The following is a 9,555-nucleotide window of genomic DNA, read 5'->3' on the forward strand; positions in this document are numbered from 1 at the left end:
CTCTTTTCTGTCTTGGAACTGTGAGGAGATTTCCTCTTCACAGCCACTACAAGCTCCACCATGCAGCACTCCTTCCCTCCCAGGACAGCCACCCAGAACTGTGACCCAGATACAAGCACAGGCAAAGCAAGAGAATCCTTCATCAGCAGAGAGATCCCTGCAATCCCCCTCTGATCAGCCACTGCATTCCCCCTCAGTCAGTGGGCTGAAAGCTCAGGAGGCAGCCCTCCCCCCAGGGCCAAGCTTGGGGAATGGGGCTATGACCCCGAGCTCCTCTCTCACCACCACAGAAACAGACTTTTCCCACTGACCTTTTAAGCCGTCTTTGGCCTTTGTGGGTTGAGAGGTCTGGAAACCACCACAGGCGCCCATGATTCAGTCGTCTGAGGCCTGCTCCAGGTTTGCTGTGGCCTGTGTGCCCACGCTGAACTGTGCTCCTTCCTAGCCCAGCGTGATAAACCTTTCCAATCAACCATCCAGGTTGTCTTGGGCTGGAAATTTGTTTCACTCTGTCTTTTTGTGGGTTCTGCTGCTTTATAATTTGTTTAGAGCCATTTTTTACAGGTGTTAGGAGGGGTTTGGGGGAGAGCTCAAGCAAGTTATTGCTTTCACTCTGCCATCTTGACTCTGCCTCCTAAGTTTGTTTCTTAAGTAACGTGTGCCAGGGTTTTGTGACCTTGGGCAAGTCATTTAACCTCTATTTGCTTCAGTTTGTTTTTCATCTGTAAAATGGGAATAACAGCACTTATCTTTGAAGGTTTTTGTGAGGATAAAATGAGATGTTTGTAAAGTGCTTTGCAAACTTCAAATAACTATATAAATGCAAGTTATTGTTCATTCTTAGTTGTTTATTAGTTAATTACTAATTACTGATGATTATTTATTGCTGCTGTGTTTGTCCTTCCATCTCAAAGAGGACCATGACATCAGGGAGATGAGGACTTTGCTTTGAGTGAGGTCACCAGCCTCACTTTCTCCTCCAGAGTCATCTGAGTTCAGTGGCCAGATATTCATCAAGATGACTGGACATGGCCCAGCTGATTAATTATTAGTCCTCCACTTCAGATGCCACTGCTATAGAGAGCTCCAAGTGGAGAATCCGCCTTGTCCAATACAGATCACTACCTGCTCTCCAACCACTCTTCTTGAAGGATTGCTTGGTGAGGGGGTGAAAAGGAGGAACTTCCCTGGGCTCCCAATGCCAGTGAGGGTCAGAGTTAGGCTTTGAACCTCAATCTTCTTTTCTACAATGCTCTTCCTACCCACTATCCCCTCTTATCTTCCATGCAGAAATAATCATAAAAACTTATATTTATGTAGCACTTTATGATTATAAAGCTTTTCCCCAAATGTCTTGTTTTCTCCTTACAACAGCCCTATGACTCATGTAGACCAGCCAGTTTTCCAAGAGGCCTTGCGATACGACTGAAAAGAGTCTCCTTTGTGGTCAGGTAACATGTCCTCAAATCATAAGGCCATGGACGATTGCTGCTGTAGGAGCTGGAAAGTCCTTAGCAGAACTCATGGAGTCCAACCCGCTTATTTCACATATGAAGAAAAAGAGCCCAGGGAAGAGAATTGTTCTGCCCAAAGTCCCATTAATCATAGGGAGCAGAGCCAGAATTTGAAGCCAGGTTAAAAAGTCTTTATTGCTGGATGGATTTGATTTTGCATAGGCCACCTAAAGCTTCACAAGGTACAAACATTTCAAACTAGAATATTTCCTGTTGAGGTATCTTGAAATATGCATGTGCCCTCAAGAAATGATTGCAAATCTAAAAATTAAATTGCATCAGAAATGTTAAAATAAGTGCCAGACATCTCTCCAGACTGCCTAAAGCAATCTGTGTATGTTTTTATACAGAACATAAAACAGAGAAAATAGTCAGGCCATTACCATGGAACAACATCCGGGATATGAGGTCCCCACTCCAACCCTGCCCTCCTTCTCCACCAGACATATTCTTTATCAAATCAGCAAAGTCTGTAAAATATAGTGTAAGAGACTGCTGCAAAAAAGGAGGCAAGATATTCTCAAACTGGGAGGTTCTCAGTCTCTATTCTGTGAAGTGTTAGACAGGAAGGGGAAGTGTTTTTAGATTGCCAGCTCCCTAAGGGTAGAGTCTTGGGGGCTGAGGAGCCTCATTATCTATTCAAACCCTTGCATACAGTAAAAACTCAATAAATGTCTGTTGAAATGAATTTCTTGGATTATAAGTGTTTATATTGGTTTGTGTGAAGGAAGTGAAGTTTGCATATTGGCCCTGATGGTTTTTTTTAATATTTTATTTTACCTCAATTGCATGTAAAAAAACAATTTTAACATTCTTTTTTTTCAAATTTTGAATTGCAAATTCTCTCCTCTCCCTTCCCTCCCACTGTCATTGAGAAGGCAAGCAATTTGATATGTTATACATGTACAGTCATGCAAAACATATTTCCACGTAAGTCACGTTGTGAAAGAAAATAGACAAAAAAAAAGAAAGTAAAGAAAAAATTGCGCTTCAGTCTGCATTCAGACTCCATCAGTTCTTTCTCTGGAGATAGGTGGCATTTCTTCGCAATTCCTTCACAATTGTCTTGGATCTTTGTATTGCTGAGAGTAACTAAGGTATTCACAGGCGATCATTATACAATATTGGTGTTACATTAGACAATGTTCACTTGGTTCTGCTCATTTCACTTTACATCAGTTCATGTGAGTCTTTTCAGGTTTTTCTGGGAGCATCCTGCTGGTGATTTCTTACAGCACAATAGTGTTCTATCACAATTGTATACAACCTGTTCAGCCATTCACAATGGATGGGCATCCCCTCAATTTCCAGTTCTTGGCCACCACAGAAACAGCCGCTATGCATATTTTTGTACACGTGGGTCCTTTCTCCTTTTCTTCAATCTCTTTGGGATACTGACCTAGTAGTGGTATTGTTTAGTCAAAGGATAGGCATGGTTTTACAGATCTTTGAGCATAGTTCCAAAGTGCTTGAATCCGTGTACAACTTCACCAATGGTGAAGTGTCTCAAGTGTCCCAATTTTTCCACATCCCCTCCAACATTTAGCATTTTCATTTTCTATCCTATTAGCCAATCTAATAGGTATGGGGTGGTAGCTCTTTTTTTTTGTTTTTTTGGTGAGGCAATCCAGGTTAAGTGACTTGCCCTGGGTCATATAGCTAGTAAGTGTCAAGTGTCTGAGGCTGAATTTGAACTCAGGGACTTCTGACTCCAAGGCCAAAAGTCTATCCACTGCACCATCAAGCTTCCCCAGGTCATATTTGTTTTGACTTGCATTTTTCTAATCAATAGTGATTTAGAGCATTTTCTCATATGACTATAGATAGTTTTGATTTCTTCATCTGAAAACTGCCTGTTCACATCCTTGGAACATTTATCAATTGAGGGATGGTTCTTATTTCTCTAAATTTGACTCGTTGTCCATATATTTGAGAAATGAGGTCTTTATCAGAGAAACTTACTGTAATTCTTTCACAGTTATGATTATTATGTATTTCTCTCTATTGTATTTCCCCGTTTATCCTACTTTCACTCCTTCCTTTTATACTGCCCATTTTCAAAGTGTTTTGCTTCTGACTTTTCCCTTACCCAATCTACCCTCCCTTCTATCAGGCCCACCCTTTATCTTATCCCCATCCCTTCCTATTTTCCTGTGCATTGAGATAGATTTATATACTCAAATGAGTGTGTATGTTATTCCCTCTTTGAGCCAATTCCAATGAGAGTAAGGTTCAAATACTGTCCACCTTATTCCTGCATCTTCCCCTCCACTGATAAAAGCTATTTTGTACTTCTTTTATGTCAGATACTTTACCCCATTGTACCTCTCTTTCTCCTTCTCCCAGTGCATTCTTTCTCACACCTTATTTTTATTTTTTTCAGACAATCATTCCATCATATTCAACTCACACTCATGTCCCCTGTCTATGTATATTCCTTCCAACTGCCCTAATAATGGGATAGTTATTAGGACTTACAAGTATAATTTTCCTGTGTTAGAATGTAAACAGTTTAACCTCATTAAATCCTTTATGATTTCTTTTTCCTGTTTACCTTTTTATGCTTCTCTTGAGTCCTGTGTTTGAAAGTCAAATATTCTATTCATCTCTGGTCTTTTAATCAGGAATGCTTGAAACTCCTCTATTTTATTAAATATCCATTCCCTTCCACCAAAGGATTATAGTTGGCTTTTCTAGGTAAGTGATTTTTGGTTGTAATACCATCTCTCTTGCCCCCCGGAATGTAATATTCCAAGCCTTTCAATCTCCTAATGTAGAAACTGATAAATCTTGTGGTACTATGATATTTGAATTGTTTCTTTTTGGCTGCTTGCAATGTTTTCTCCTTGACCTGGAAGCTCTGAACTTTGGCTATAATATTCCTGGGAGTTTTCATTTTGGGATGTCTTTGAAGAGCTGATTGGTGGATTTTTTCAATTTCTATTTTACCCTCCAATTCTAGAATATCAGGGCAGTTTTCCTCAATAATTTCTTGAAATATAATATCTAGATTTGTTTTTTTTTTTTGAATCATAGCTTTCATGTAATCCAATATTTTTTGATTTATCTCTCCTGGATCTATTTTCTAGGCAAGTTTTTTTTTTTCCCAACATGGTATTTCACATTTTTCTTCTATTTTCTCATTCTTTTAGTTTTGTATAATTGTTTCTTGATGTCACATAATGTCATTAGCTTCCACTCACCAAATTCTAACTTTAAGGAATTACTTTCTTCAGTGAGCTTTTATACCTCCTTTTCCATTTGACTGATTCTACTTTTTAAGTAGCTCTTCTCTTCAGTGAACGTTTGTATATCTTCTTCCATTTGGCCAATTCTGCTTTTCAAGGCATTTTTATCTTCATGGGTTTTTGTCTCTGTTTTGCCACTTGACCTATTCTGTTTTTTAAGATGCTATTTTCTTCTGTATTTTTTGTGCCTCCTTTACCAAGCTGTTGACTCTTTTTTTTTTTTCATGATTTTCTTGCATCACTCATTTTTCTTCCCAATTTTTCCTCTGCCTTTCTTACTTGCTTTTTAAAGTTATTTTTGAGCTTTTAATGGCTGGGGCCAATTTGTATTTTTCTTAGAGGCTTTAGATGTAGAAGTTTTGGCTTTGTTGTCTTCCTCTGAGTTTGTGTTTTTGTCTTCCCTGTCACCGTAGTAACTTTCTATAGTCTGTATTTTGCTCATTTTCCAGCCTATTTCTTGATTTTTAACTCTATGCTAGGAGGAGAGCCATTAAAAAGAAGGAGTGGCAGCTGCTTACTGGTGAGAGATAGGAAGCCTAAGGTTCAGAGGTAGGGAGGTTTCTTTTGCCAACGTTCAATATAGCATACTTGGAACATGGGGAACATATTTGCAAACCTCTTCAAGTGGCTGTTTGGCAAAAAAAGAAATGTGAATTCTAATGGTTGGTCTGGATGCTGCAGGAAAGACAATTATTTTGTACAAACTGAAGCTTGGTGAATAGTAAATACTATTCCTATCATAGGTTTCAATGTAGAGACTATACAATACAAAAACATTAGCTTTACAGTATGGAATGTAGATGGCACCATTACTTTCAGAACACCCAAGGACTGATTTTTGCGATTGATGGTGATGACAGAGAATGAGTGAATGAGTCCTGAGAAGAACTGATGAGGATGTCGCAGAGGATGAGCTCAGAGATGCTGTTTTGTTGGTGTTTGCTAACAAACAGGACCTTCCCAGTTCCATAAATGGAGCTGAAATCACAGATAAACTTGGACTGCATTCTCTTCATCACACAAACTGGTACATCTAAGCCACCTGTGTCACTAATGGGAATGGGCTCTAGGAAGGACTGGACTGGTTTCCAGTCAGCTCCCAAACCAGAAATGAAACAAGAAAAGCTCCTGTCCCTCTTTCCTTCTCTCCTTCTTGTTTCCTCCTATTCACCCTTCACCTTACTCTCATGTGGCAAACTGTGCTACTTTGTACTGAGCAGCAGAAGCTCCTTTTTCCTATCCCTTGCCACAGTACGTATTGCACCATGCTGTAAATGTGGCAAACAGAGACCTGACAACTGCTTTTTTATTTGATGCAAATAGTTTTTGTTTCTAATGAGGAAGTTTCTGGCATTCCTATGCAATATTACTCAGCTTTTTTATTGTAAGAAAAATCAACTCACTTCTTGGTACTGGAAAGAGATTTTGAGTACATTGACGCTTTGGTTGCTGGGGGTTAATGTGTAGCAGCAGAGCGAATGCTACTCCTACTGGTTTGTGAGATCTGTGTTGAGACCCATTTTGGGACTGGTTTTTAACTTGAATTCAGTGTATTTTTTTAAATAGTAAAAAGAATTAAAAAGACGAGTAAAACACTTGAACACATAGAACAAATATGCTCAGTGTAGGTTTTGCAGTAACACCTTGAGTGCCGATCATCGTAACTGCCTGTGGTTTTTCTTCTGAAACTTGAGAAATGATGACAAAAGTCAAGCAAGTCATAGTTCTGCACGGTGAAAACAGGAGTCCATGCAGCGCTATGTCTTTGGATCATTATGCACTTCATCGAGTTTGCGCTCACACGGATGCTCATCAGAAAACAAAAAAGCTGCGAGGCCGCGACTCAGAGCAGGCTGCACGTTGAGAGCATTATGTCTTCAGTCATAAGCATTTATGACTAGACTTTCTGCCTTCCCCCTGCAGCTCAGCTCAGGCTGTGATCAGTTCTCCATCACACTTGAATAACTCTTTGGAAGGGCACAACGACGGCTCATTATAAACATTGAGAAGAGCTTTCTGTCGTATTTGAACAACAAAAAGGCCTTTTAATTTTGGTCAAGTGTGTGGTGCTTCTATTTGATACCTTTCCATGGTAAGCATAGCCTACGTTAGGCCCAAAGCTTAGCTGGAGAAATTTCAAAAACATGGTCAAGAACACTAGGCATTTCTTTATGGTGTCTAGGTTTTGAAAGAAAACAAATTGGGTGTGAGAGCTTGGGAAGCCATTCCATTCTAGAAGTATTTGGCCCTATTTTGGAACAATCCCAATATCTGCATATTATAAAATGCGTTTTACTAACTCTATGCCAAAGCAGGGCTCTGCTTCTGGAGAGGAGCAGCCACTGTCCCAAGCTTCAGGTTTTTAGCGCAGATGTTTTCAGAGGTAATTCTGGGGACCTGTAAGTTTTCAGTTCTTCCAAGCTGGGTATGATCTAGGGGAGGTGTGTTTACCAATCTCTTTGCCTGTGCTCTGGTCTGTGAGTGACCACAAGAGCTCTTTTCCACTTTGGAACTGTGACCAGGTCCAAGCTCCCTTGCACAATTTCTGGTGTGCTAGTGCTTCTCTTTGCCCTGTGACTGAGAGCCAGAACTGCAACCCAGATCCAAGCATGGGCAATGCAACGGTCCTCCCCTTGGTGCCAGCAAAGGGATCTCTGTAATCTCATTCTGACCAGTTGTCTGACCCCTTTACTATCTGTGGGCTGAGAAGTCCAGAAACCTCCATTGCTGCCACTGATTTAGTCAACCCCAAGTCCTATTCCTTGACGGCTTGGGTGTAGCCTGTACTCAACTATGCTTACCTGGATACAACAGATCTTTCCTGCTGACTTTGTAAGCTGTCTTGGGTTAGAAAATTGTTTCACCTTGCCCTTTTGTGCATTCTGCCATTCCATATTTTGTTCTGCAGAATTATTTAAAATTGTTTGCAATGGTTTTGGGGAGAGCTTAGGTGAGTCCCTACCTTTTCTCTACCATCTCGGCTTTTAAGGGAAAAAAATGAAGTCTTACCTTTAATAGCTCCTTCAAAACATCTGTGATTTGCTTGTAGGGGTACTCCTTCCATCAACACTGATTACATTACTTCAACTTCTAGGAATATAGTTTTGTGACTTCCTGAGGCAAAAAAAAAATCATTACTTGGTGACCAATTTTCAGGTGATGAATGTTTCTGAATGCAGCCAGTCTCTTCTTGAAGGACAAGGAAACATCCCCCACTAGGCCAAGTCACAATTTCCAACTCACCAGCAGCTACCAAAGTTTGTAATCTGTGGGACTAAACTTTGGAGCTTTGGATTACTTCTACTCTACAATAAACCATCACAGAAGTAGACAATATAAGAAACTGCATAGAAAAGAGTTTAAAATATAAATATAAAAATATAAATATAAATATAAAAAATATAAAAAATAAAATAATTTGGTTAATCTTTTGTATCAGTAGCGATTCTTTTTGACCAATATATTCTTCAAACTTCCATGCATAACATCACCTTCCCTTCCTTCCTTCCTTCCTTCCTTCCTCCCTTCCTTCCTCCCTTCCTCCTCCCTCCCTTCCCTCCTTCCTCCTCCTTCCTTCTCCTCCCTTCCTTCCTTCCTTCCCTCCCTTCCTTCCTCCTTCCTTCCTCTCCTCCTTCCTCCCTTCCTTCCTTCCTCCCTTCCTCCCTTCCTCCCTTCCTCCCTTCCTTCCTTCCTTCCTTCCTCCCTTCCTTCCTCCCTTCCTTCCTTCCTCCCTCCCTTCCTTCCTCCCTCCCTTCCTCCTCCCTTCCTCCTTCCTTCCTTCCTTTCCTTCTTCCTTCCTTCCTTCCTTCCTTCCTTCCTCCCTCCCTTCCTCCCTCCCTTCCCTCCTTCCTTCCTCCCTTCCTTCCTCCCTCCCTTCCTTCCTCCCTCCCTTCCTTCCTCCCTCCCTTCCTTCCTCCCTCCCTTCCTTCCTTCCCCCTTCCTTCCTTCCTCCTCCCTTCCTTCCTCCCTCCCTCCCTCCTTCCTTCCTCCCTCCTTCCTTCCTCCCTCCCTTCCTTCCTTCCCTCCTTCCTTCCTCCCTCCTTCTTCTTCCTCCTCCCTTCCTTCCTTCCCTCCTTCCTTCCTCCCTTCCTCCCTCCCTTCCTTCCTTCCTCCTTCCTTCCTTCCTTCCTCCCTCCCTTCCTCCCTCCTTCCTCTCCCTTCCCTCCTTCTTCCTTCCTTCCTCCCTCTTCCTTCCTCCCTTCCCTCCTCCCTCCTTCCTTCCTCCCTCCCTTCCTTCCTCCCTCCCTTCCTTCCTTCCCTCCTTCCTTCCTCCCTTCCTCCCTCCCTTCCTTCCTTCCTCCCTCCCTTCCTTCCTCCCTCCCTGCCTTCCTCCCTCCCTTCCTTCCTCCCTCCCTTCCTCCTTCCCTCCTCCTTCCTCCCTCCCTTCCTTCCTCCCTCCCTTCCTTCCTTCCCTCCTTCCTTCCTCCCTTCCTCCTCCCTTCCTTCCTTCCTCCCTTCCTTCCTTCCTTCCTCCCTTCCTTCCTCCCTTCCTCCCTCCCTTCCCTCCTTACTTCCTCCCTTCCTTCCTCCCTTCCTCCCTCCTTCCTCCCTTCCTTCCCTCCTTCCTCCCTCCCTTCCTCCCTCCCTTCCTTCCTTCCTTCCTCCCTTCCTCCCCTCCCTTCCTCCCTCCCTTCCTCCTTCCCTCCTGCCTTCCCTCCTTCCCTCCTTCCTTCCTTCCCTCTGCCTTCCTCCTTCCTCCTTCCTCCCTTCCTTCCTCCCTTCCTTCCTTCCTTCCTCCCTCCCTTCCTCCCTCCCTTCCTTCCTTCCCTCCTTCCTTCCCTCCCTCCTCCTTC

General features: G+C 42.5%; 1 pseudogene; it reads left to right on the forward strand.

Annotated features, from left to right (window-relative positions):
* Positions 1–5,357: 5,357 nt before the first annotated feature.
* On the forward strand, positions 5,358–6,036 carry LOC110199917 (ADP-ribosylation factor 1 pseudogene; annotated as a pseudogene).
* The last annotated feature ends 3,519 nt before the right edge of the window (positions 6,037–9,555 follow it).

Source organism: Phascolarctos cinereus, unplaced genomic scaffold (assembly GCF_003287225.1).
Source record: "Phascolarctos cinereus isolate Bilbo 61053 unplaced genomic scaffold, phaCin_HiC Scaffold_5;HRSCAF=322, whole genome shotgun sequence".
Taxonomy (NCBI): Eukaryota; Metazoa; Chordata; class Mammalia; order Diprotodontia; family Phascolarctidae; genus Phascolarctos; species Phascolarctos cinereus.